Genomic DNA, 10,610 nt, shown 5'->3' with positions numbered 1-10,610 from the left:
TAGATATCCTTATTTGCATATAAAGCCAAAAGGATATCTAAGTTTTTTACAATCCTTTCAGAGGGGTTACCTCTCAACTTCTTATATGTGTTGGAGTCCCCTAATTGTCTTAAGACTTCCGCATTATTATCCTCTATTGACATAATTACAACCCCCCCCTTTGTCTGCGGGTTTTATAACTATTTCCTTGTTCTTTTTTAGTGATTTAATAGCTTCTAGTTCTTCCTTTGACAAATTCATGTCCCTTCGTTTCCTTGGTTTCAGCAATTCTAAATCTTCTTTCACTAGTTTCTCGAATGATTCAACAAAACATCCTTTCTTGTATGTGGGATTAAATGTTGATTTCCTCTTAAATACTGATATTGGACCTTCTGGGATGGATTCCATACCCTCACTTTTCTCTGAATAGAACTTTTTAAGTGCAAGTTTCCTCACAAATTTTTGAAGATCGATAAAAACCTCAAAGGGGTCCATCCTACTACTAGGGGCAAACTTTAGGCCTTTTTCTAAGACCCGTATCTCATATTGGTTTAGGGCATACTTACTGAGATTATAAATCTTAGTACTCGACTTTAAGTCCGAAGTGTCCAATTTTTCCCCAAGAGGGTGAATATTTGGGGGAGAACTATCAGCCCCTTTTTTTCTTCTTTGTCTAATCCTTCTTCTACTATTTAAATGCTTACATTTTCCTCCTCTCTTCCCACGTTTTCTCTGTTTCTTCTGTTGGGCATTCTCATTTGAGACCGACCCTCTCCTAAAAAACGATCCTGATGTGGTCTTCCTGAAAAGGAACCCTTCCTAAGGGAGACCTCATCATCATCATATCTTCCCTCATAAGGGCCAGAACGAGAGCTCTTAAAACCTCTTCGAAAGTTTGTTTTTGATCTAGAGTAAACATCTCCACCTGGATTATAAGATCTTCTACCATAATATTGCTTTCTTACAGAGGGGCTCTTATGATCCCAATCCCATTCTTGTTTAGAATCCCCATAATTGTAAATATTTGCTTTATTTATCAATCTATCATTATAAGGGGTTTTGGATATAGGTCCAGAGACACTAAGTGATTTTTCTTCTGGGAACGATTTCCTTTCATATTTATCCTGGAATTGAATCTCTTTCCTGGTAATATGATGTTGCAAACCAAGTTTATAATCATTTTTATCCCTTCCATATTTTTTCCGTTTTTTGGAAATAATTTCCCTTTCACTTTTTTCTATTCTAATAGTTATTTTTTCCTCCATAGTTTTAAAATCCTCTGAATTTGAAAAGGGTTTAACAAGAGATAAGTATATTTCAATTTCCTCTTCTATTTTAACCAATTCTCTACTCCTTTCCTGAATGATAAGTTCCATCAGAGATTTGGAACATGAGTCTAGGATTTTAAACCAGGATTCTTTAAATTCTTCAGTTTCTGTATTGAAGGATGGGGTTTTATCAAGCCTTAAACCCCTTGGGATCATTCCTTCACTTAAATATTTTTCTAAGGAAACCAACTCCCACCAAATTTTGCCTTCCTTTATAATTAGTTTTTCTAATGTAAACATAGCACTTCCAATATCATCATCTTTCACAGTAGTAACATGATTTTCATCAAATATTTGTTCAATAAGAGATTTGCATTTGCTTCTATAAGTGAACATATTAATAAGCAGCAGGACACAATACAATGGTGAAGATACGAAGAAAACAAAGAAAAAAGGTATGTGACTTGCGCTAAAAGAACGGCAGCCGGGGTCCAACCCACAGAATCACCAGCTCTTAACCTTGCAAAACATATACAGAAAATAAGAGAAGGCCACCCAGCGCTGCTCTGAAAAACAATTATTTGTTAAAAAGATTAATAAAATATATTATGAAAGGTTCTTCTGTCCGATAACACCAATCCAAGTCCTTAGGGAACTTCAAGCAATCGATGTCAACTGATATATCCCAATGAGAGTATGCTCACCTCAAAATGGTGAAAAATGTGCACATAAAGGTATCTTTAAGGAGATCTTCTAAATTTATTCAGGGATAACCTTTGTCCTACTGTAATTGATGTTCCATGGACCCTCAAATAGAATCACAGAGAGCGCACTCCCATCGTGTAAAGCAGTAAAGCAATTTATTCACAATAAACACGTAACAAACAGCACAGGACAAAAAGATATGTATAATAATAATAATGTTAAAAATCCCCCTTCGGGGTATCCTGCGTACCGGAATGGGCCTAGAGATAGGCACTGTAAAGAACGTGGGTGGATAGATGTTAACCCGGGTACATCTCCTCCCCGATCAGTCCAGAGAAAATCCTTTCCTAGGTCCTGCCAGGCAGCAGTAATTTCTCCCACACCACCAACGCGTTTCGGAAACCTGTTCCTTCCTCAAGGTGTATGGGAGAAATGGAAACTAAAGCTCCTTATATACCTGAACACATGATTGATAGTGTTCATTAGTAAAAACACCTGTGATCCTAATGATACATTTTTTAAAACAATAAATGCGTCAAAATGACCAAAAAAAACTCTGCAATATCCACATAACATACATGATGATAATCCCAAGACCCTAAAACAAAACAATCTTTAATAATAAATATATAAAAAATATATAAAAAACATGTAAAATCTCACAAAGTGTCCCCGATTGGTAAGAAACAAAGTGCGGTGCATAATCCTGGCATAAGGCTATCCATCCTTAATGATCCAATTATTTCATTGATCCATTTCCTGCTTTGTTAGTACAGAACGATGTATCCAGAATGTAGCTGCGACGTAATATCCGGTGCGCGGAATCTAAAACCGGATGTCGTTTGCCGTCAGTGAGTCCATCTGGCTTGACACGCAAAAAAGGTATTTCCGGGATATGACCCGCAAAACCGGAAAGTGTAACAATGTCTCAAGACTGACTGTAGAACGCACAAGCGGAAGTCATGGATGGAACGGAGAAATTGTTCCGCAGTGTAAATATCAATTAGCCGCGCGCTCCGTTAACTCTTTGTTCACTGCATCTCCGTTCACTAAATAATACCATGGGGATGGAGATTGGTCTCAAAAAGCTGATAACACTGCAGGCACAGGGATACCTCATAATAAAGAAAACATGCAGTAAGAGAACAATATAAACAAACACCTAATACATTCTAAAATTATAAATATTATAAAAACCACTTAGTCTCAAAGTCAATATTGAGACCCCTTGGGGTCAAAGTGCGTAGATCATAAATGGTCTTCATTTCTAGCCTGGCTAGGTCTCCTTCCTGATCTTGGGTTCTCCATTTACAGGGAGATATCTTAATGCCACAAAAAGAAATTAAATATTTAGGATCACATAAATGTTTATCTTTAAAATGGAGGGGAACACTATGAGTTTCAACACCCTTACGGATATTCCTACAATGTTCTGAGAGTCTTTCTTTCAGCATACGAGTAGTTCTGCCTACATACTGACTCCCACAGCTGCATTCCAGTAAATAAACACAATTCTTGCTGTGACATGTAATAAAATCTTTAATAATATATGTCTTCCCTGTTTGATTTGATTTATATTGAGTGATTTTACTTGTGGGGCTCTTACATGTTTTACACATCATGCAAGTCCCACATCGATGGAACCCCTCGGTTTTAATCATTTTCCTTGGACCTGGTTCGGAGGTCATACTACGTACCAAGGAGTTGTTTAAATTATCAGCTCTTCTATAAATAAAAGTGGGTTTCTTCTCAATAAACTTTCTTAATGCTGGATCTCTATATAAAATCTGCCAATGCTTAGAAATTATGTTCTCCACTTGACGAAATTGATTATTGAATTTTGTAATGAAGGGGATACATTCCTTGTTATATTTTTTATACCCTCCATCTTTTTTATTAAAAAAATCATTCCTATCAGAATTTCTAATTTTTACACGTGCATCCTCAACTTTTCCAGCATCATAGCCTTTCGCCACAAAATGTTTTTTTTAAATTTCTGATTGTTCTTCGTATTCTAAAATCTCCGTACAATTCCTATGAATGCGTTGGAACTGTCCCGCAGGAATACTTTTTAACCAATTAAAATGATGGTTGCTAGTGTAATCTATGTAAGAGTTGCAATCTGTAGGTTTAATGTAATTCCGAGTTAATAGACATCCATCCTTTATATAAAGTGTCAAATCCAAAAAATTCACTTGGTTAATACTAATATCAAAAGTTAAAACAATATTCTGAGTATTGGAATTAAGGGATGAACAAAAAGTGTCTAAGGATAATCTGTCACCTTTCCAAATAAAAAAGATGTCGTCTATATAGCGTGTACAGAGCACTAGACTGGCCCCAAGAGATGGATCCTCAAATATCGAAGTGGACTCCCAATGGGCCATAAATAAATTGGCATAACTCGGAGCCAGTCTAGTGCCCATCGCTGTCCCAGATACCTGAAGATAAAAATCGCCTAAAAACCAAAAAAAGTTATTGTTTAAAATGAAGGATATACCATCAATAATAAAAGATTTTTTATCCTCTGAGATGTCCTCCTTGTTCAAAAAATATTTAATGCCCTCTAGACCTGCTTGATGTTGTATTATGGTATACAGTGAAGTAACATCCGCAGTGACTAGAAACCAACCTGCCTCCCAAACAATATGTTTCAATCGTTCTATCAAAGCTAAGCCATCTTTCAAATAAGAAGGGGTTTTGTGGACTAATGGCTGAAGTAGATGGTCTAAAAAATGGGATAAATTTGAGGTCAAGCAGTTGGTTCCAGCCACAATGGGGCGCCCTGGGGGTTTTTCTGCATTTTTATGTATCTTGGGCAAGATATATAGTACCGGTATTGACGGTTTTTCTATTTTCATATATAGTCTCTCTGAATCTGAGTAGATATCCTTATTTGCATATAAAGCCAAAAGGATATCTAAGTTTTTTACAATCCTTTCAGAGGGGTTACCTCTCAACTTCTTATATGTGTTGGAGTCCCCTAATTGTCTTAAGACTTCCGCATTATTATCCTCTATTGACATAATTACAACCCCCCCCTTTGTCTGCGGGTTTTATAACTATTTCCTTGTTCTTTTTTAGTGATTTAATAGCTTCTAGTTCTTCCTTTGACAAATTCATGTCCCTTCGTTTCCTTGGTTTCAGCAATTCTAAATCTTCTTTCACTAGTTTCTCGAATGATTCAACAAAACATCCTTTCTTGTATGTGGGATTAAATGTTGATTTCCTCTTAAATACTGATATTGGACCTTCTGGGATGGATTCCATACCCTCACTTTTCTCTGAATAGAACTTTTTAAGTGCAAGTTTCCTCACAAATTTTTGAAGATCGATAAAAACCTCAAAGGGGTCCATCCTACTACTAGGAGCAAACTTTAGGCCTTTTTCTAAGACCCGTATCTCATATTGGTTTAGGGCATACTTACTGAGATTATAAATCTTAGTACTCGACTTTAAGTCCGAAGTGTCCAATTTTTCCCCAAGAGGGTGAATATTTGGGGGAGAACTATCAGCCCCTTTTTTTCTTCTTTGTCTAATCCTTCTTCTACTATTTAAATGCTTACATTTTCCTCCTCTCTTCCCACGTTTTCTCTGTTTCTTCTGTTGGGCATTCTCATTTGAGACCGACCCTCTCCTAAAAAACGATCCTGATGTGGTCTTCCTGAAAAGGAACCCTTCCTAAGGGAGACCTCATCATCATCATATCTTCCCTCATAAGGGCCAGAACGAGAGCTCTTAAAACCTCTTCGAAAGTTTGTTTTTGATCTAGAGTAAACATCTCCACCTGGATTATAAGATCTTCTACCATAATATTGCTTTCTTACAGAGGGGCTCTTATGATCCCAATCCCATTCTTGTTTAGAATCCCCATAATTGTAAATATTTGCTTTATTTATCAATCTATCATTATAAGGGGTTTTGGATATAGGTCCAGAGACACTAAGTGATTTTTCTTCTGGGAACGATTTCCTTTCATATTTATCCTGGAATTGAATCTCTTTCCTGGTAATATGATGTTGCAAACCAAGTTTATAATCATTTTTATCCCTTCCATATTTTTTCCGTTTTTTGGAAATAATTTCCCTTTCACTTTTTTCTATTCTAATAGTTATTTTTTCCTCCATAGTTTTAAAATCCTCTGAATTTGAAAAGGGTTTAACAAGAGATAAGTATATTTCAATTTCCTCTTCTATTTTAACCAATTCTCTACTCCTTTCCTGAATGATAAGTTCCATCAGAGATTTGGAACATGAGTCTAGGATTTTAAACCAGGATTCTTTAAATTCTTCAGTTTCTGTATTGAAGGATGGGGTTTTATCAAGCCTTAAACCCCTTGGGATCATTCCTTCACTTAAATATTTTTCTAAGGAAACCAACTCCCACCAAATTTTGCCTTCCTTTATAATTAGTTTTTCTAATGTAAACATAGCACTTCCAATATCATCATCTTTCACAGTAGTAACATGATTTTCATCAAATATTTGTTCAATAAGAGATTTGCGTTTGCTTCTATAAGTGAACATATTAATAAGCAGCAGGACACAATACAATGGTGAAGATACGAAGAAAACAAAGAAAAAAGGTATGTGACTTGCGCTAAAAGAACGGCAGCCGGGGTCCAACCCACAGAATCACCAGCTCTTAACCTTGCAAAACATATACAGAAAATAAGAGAAGGCCACCCAGCGCTGCTCTGAAAAACAATTATTTGTTAAAAAGATTAATAAAATATATTATGAAAGGTTCTTCTGTCCGATAACACCAATCCAAGTCCTTAGGGAACTTCAAGCAATCGATGTCAACTGATATATCCCAATGAGAGTATGCTCACCTCAAAATGGTGAAAAATGTGCACATAAAGGTATCTTTAAGGAGATCTTCTAAATTTATTCAGGGATAACCTTTGTCCTACTGTAATTGATGTTCCATGGACCCTCAAATAGAATCACAGAGAGCGCACTCCCATCGTGTAAAGCAGTAAAGCAATTTATTCACAATAAACACGTAACAAACAGCACAGGACAAAAAGATATGTATAATAATAATAATGTTAAAAATCCCCCTTCGGGGTATCCTGCGTACCGGAATGGGCCTAGAGATAGGCACTGTAAAGAACGTGGGTGGATAGATGTTAACCCGGGTACATCTCCTCCCCGATCAGTCCAGAGAAAATCCTTTCCTAGGTCCAGCCAGGCAGCAGTAATTTCTCCCACACCACCAACGCGTTTTGGAAACCTGTTCCTTCCTCAAGGTGTATGGGAGAAATGGAAACTAAAGCTCCTTATATACCTGAACACATGATTGATAGTGTTCATTAGTAAAAACACCTGTGATCCTAATGATACATTTTTTAAAACAATAAATGCATCAAAATGACCAAAAAAAACTCTGCAATATCCACATAACATACATGATGATAATCCCAAGACCCTAAAACAAAACAATCTTTAATAATAAATATATAAAAAATATATAAAAAACATGTAAAATCTCACAAAGTGTCCCCGATTGGTAAGAAACAAAGTGCGGTGCATAATCCTGGCATAAGGCTATCCATCCTTAATGATCCAATTATTTCATTGATCCATTTCCTGCTTTGTTAGTACAGAACGATGTATCCAGAATGTAGCTGCGACGTAATATCCGGTGCGCGGAATCTAAAACCGGATGTCGTTTGCCGTCAGTGAGTCCATCTGGCTTGACACGCAAAAAAGGTATTTCCGGGATATGACCCGCAAAACCGGAAAGTGTAACAATGTCTCAAGACTGACTGTAGAACGCACAAGCGGAAGTCATGGATGGAACGGAGAAATTGTTCCGCAGTGTAAATATCAATTAGCCGCGCGCTCCGTTAACTCTTTGTTCACTGCATCTCCGTTCACTAAATAATACCATGGGGATGGAGATTGGTCTCAAAAAGCTGATAACACTGCAGGCACAGGGATACCTCATAATAAAGAAAACATGCAGTAAGAGAACAATATAAACAAACACCTAATACATTCTAAAATTATAAATATTATAAAAACCACTTAGTCTCAAAGTCAATATTGAGACCCCTTGGGGTCAAAGTGCGTAGATCATAAATGGTCTTCATTTCTAGCCTGGCTAGGTCTCCTTCCTGATCTTGGGTTCTCCATTTACAGGGAGATATCTTAATGCCACAAAAAGAAATTAAATATTTAGGATCACATAAATGTTTATCTTTAAAATGGAGGGGAACACTATGAGTTTCAACACCCTTACGGATATTCCTACAATGTTCTGAGAGTCTTTCTTTCAGCATACGAGTAGTTCTGCCTACATACTGACTCCCACAGCTGCATTCCAGTAAATAAACACAATTCTTGCTGTGACATGTAATAAAATCTTTAATAATATATGTCTTCCCTGTTTGATTTGATTTATATTGAGTGATTTTACTTGTGGGGCTCTTACATGTTTTACACATCATGCAAGTCCCACATCGATGGAACCCCTCGGTTTTAATCATTTTCCTTGGACCTGGTTCGGAGGTCATACTACGTACCAAGGAGTTGTTTAAATTATCAGCTCTTCTATAAATAAAAGTGGGTTTCTTCTCAATAAACTTTCTTAATGCTGGATCTCTATATAAAATCTGCCAATGCTTAGAAATTATGTTCTCCACTTGACGAAATTGATTATTGAATTTTGTAATGAAGGGGATACATTCCTTGTTATATTTTTTATACCCTCCATCTTTTTTATTAAAAAAATCATTCCTATCAGAATTTCTAATTTTTACACGTGCATCCTCAACTTTTCCAGCATCATAGCCTTTCGCCACAAAATGTTTTTTTTAAATTTCTGATTGTTCTTCGTATTCTAAAATCTCCGTACAATTCCTATGAATGCGTTGGAACTGTCCCGCAGGAATACTTTTTAACCAATTAAAATGATGGTTGCTAGTGTAATCTATGTAAGAGTTGCAATCTGTAGGTTTAATGTAATTCCGAGTTAATAGACATCCATCCTTTATATAAAGTGTCAAATCCAAAAAATTCACTTGGTTAATACTAATATCAAAAGTTAAAACAATATTCTGAGTATTGGAATTAAGGGATGAACAAAAAGTGTCTAAGGATAATCTGTCACCTTTCCAAATAAAAAAGATGTCGTCTATATAGCGTGTACAGAGCACTAGACTGGCCCCAAGAGATGGATCCTCAAATATCGAAGTGGACTCCCAATGGGCCATAAATAAATTGGCATAACTCGGAGCCAGTCTAGTGCCCATCGCTGTCCCAGATACCTGAAGATAAAAATCACCTAAAAACCAAAAAAAGTTATTGTTTAAAATGAAGGATATACCATCAATAATAAAAGATTTTTTATCCTCTGAGATGTCCTCCTTGTTCAAAAAATATTTAATGCCCTCTAGACCTGCTTGATGTTGTATTATGGTATACAGTGAAGTAACATCCGCAGTGACTAGAAACCAACCTGCCTCCCAAACAATATGTTTCAATCGTTCTATCAAAGCTAAGCCATCTTTCAAATAAGAAGGGGTTTTGTGGACTAATGGCTGAAGTAGATGGTCTAAAAAATGGGATAAATTTGAGGTCAAGCAGTTGGTTCCAGCCACAATGGGGCGCCCTGGGGGTTTTTCTGCATTTTTATGTATCTTGGGCAAGATATATAGTACCGGTATTGACGGTTTTTCTATTTTCATATATAGTCTCTCTGAATCTGAGTAGATATCCTTATTTGCATATAAAGCCAAAAGGATATCTAAGTTTTTTACAATCCTTTCAGAGGGGTTACCTCTCAACTTCTTATATGTGTTGGAGTCCCCTAATTGTCTTAAGACTTCCGCATTATAATCCTCTATTGACATAATTACAACCCCCCCCCTTTGTCTGCGGGTTTTATAACTATTTCCTTGTTCTTTTTTAGTGATTTAATAGCTTCTAGTTCTTCCTTTGACAAATTCATGTCCCTTCGTTTCCTTGGTTTCAGCAATTCTAAATCTTCTTTCACTAGTTTCTCGAATGATTCAACAAAACATCCTTTCTTGTATGTGGGATTAAATGTTGATTTCCTCTTAAATACTGATATTGGACCTTCTGGGATGGGTTCCATACCCTCACTTTTCTCTGAATAGAACTTTTTAAGTGCAAGTTTCCTCACAAATTTTTGAAGATCGATAAAAACCTCAAAGGGGTCCATCCTACTACTAGGGGCAAACTTTAGGCCTTTTTCTAAGACCCGTATCTCATATTGGTTTAGGGCATACTTACTGAGATTATAAATCTTAGTACTCGACTTTAAGTCCGAAGTGTCCAATTTTTCCCCAAGAGGGTGAATATTTGGGGGAGAACTATCAGCCCCTTTTTTTCTTCTTTGTCTAATCCTTCTTCTACTATTTAAATGCTTACATTTTCCTCCTCTCTTCCCACGTTTTCTCTGTTTCTTCTGTTGGGCATTCTCATTTGAGACCGACCCTCTCCTAAAAAACGATCCTGATGTGGTCTTCCTGAAAAGGAACCCTTCCTAAGGGAGACCTCATCATCATCATATCTTTCCTCATAAGGGCCAGAACGAGAGCTCTTAAAACCTCTTCGAAAGTTTGTTTTTGATCTAGAGTAAACATCTCCACCTGGATTATAAGATCTTCTACCATAATATTGCTTT

This window comes from Taudactylus pleione, unplaced genomic scaffold (genome assembly GCF_031769625.1).
Source record: "Taudactylus pleione unplaced genomic scaffold, aTauple2 ptg000222l, whole genome shotgun sequence".
Lineage (NCBI taxonomy): Eukaryota > Metazoa > Chordata > Amphibia > Anura > Myobatrachidae > Taudactylus > Taudactylus pleione.
Note: the sequence above shows the minus strand (reverse complement) of the source record.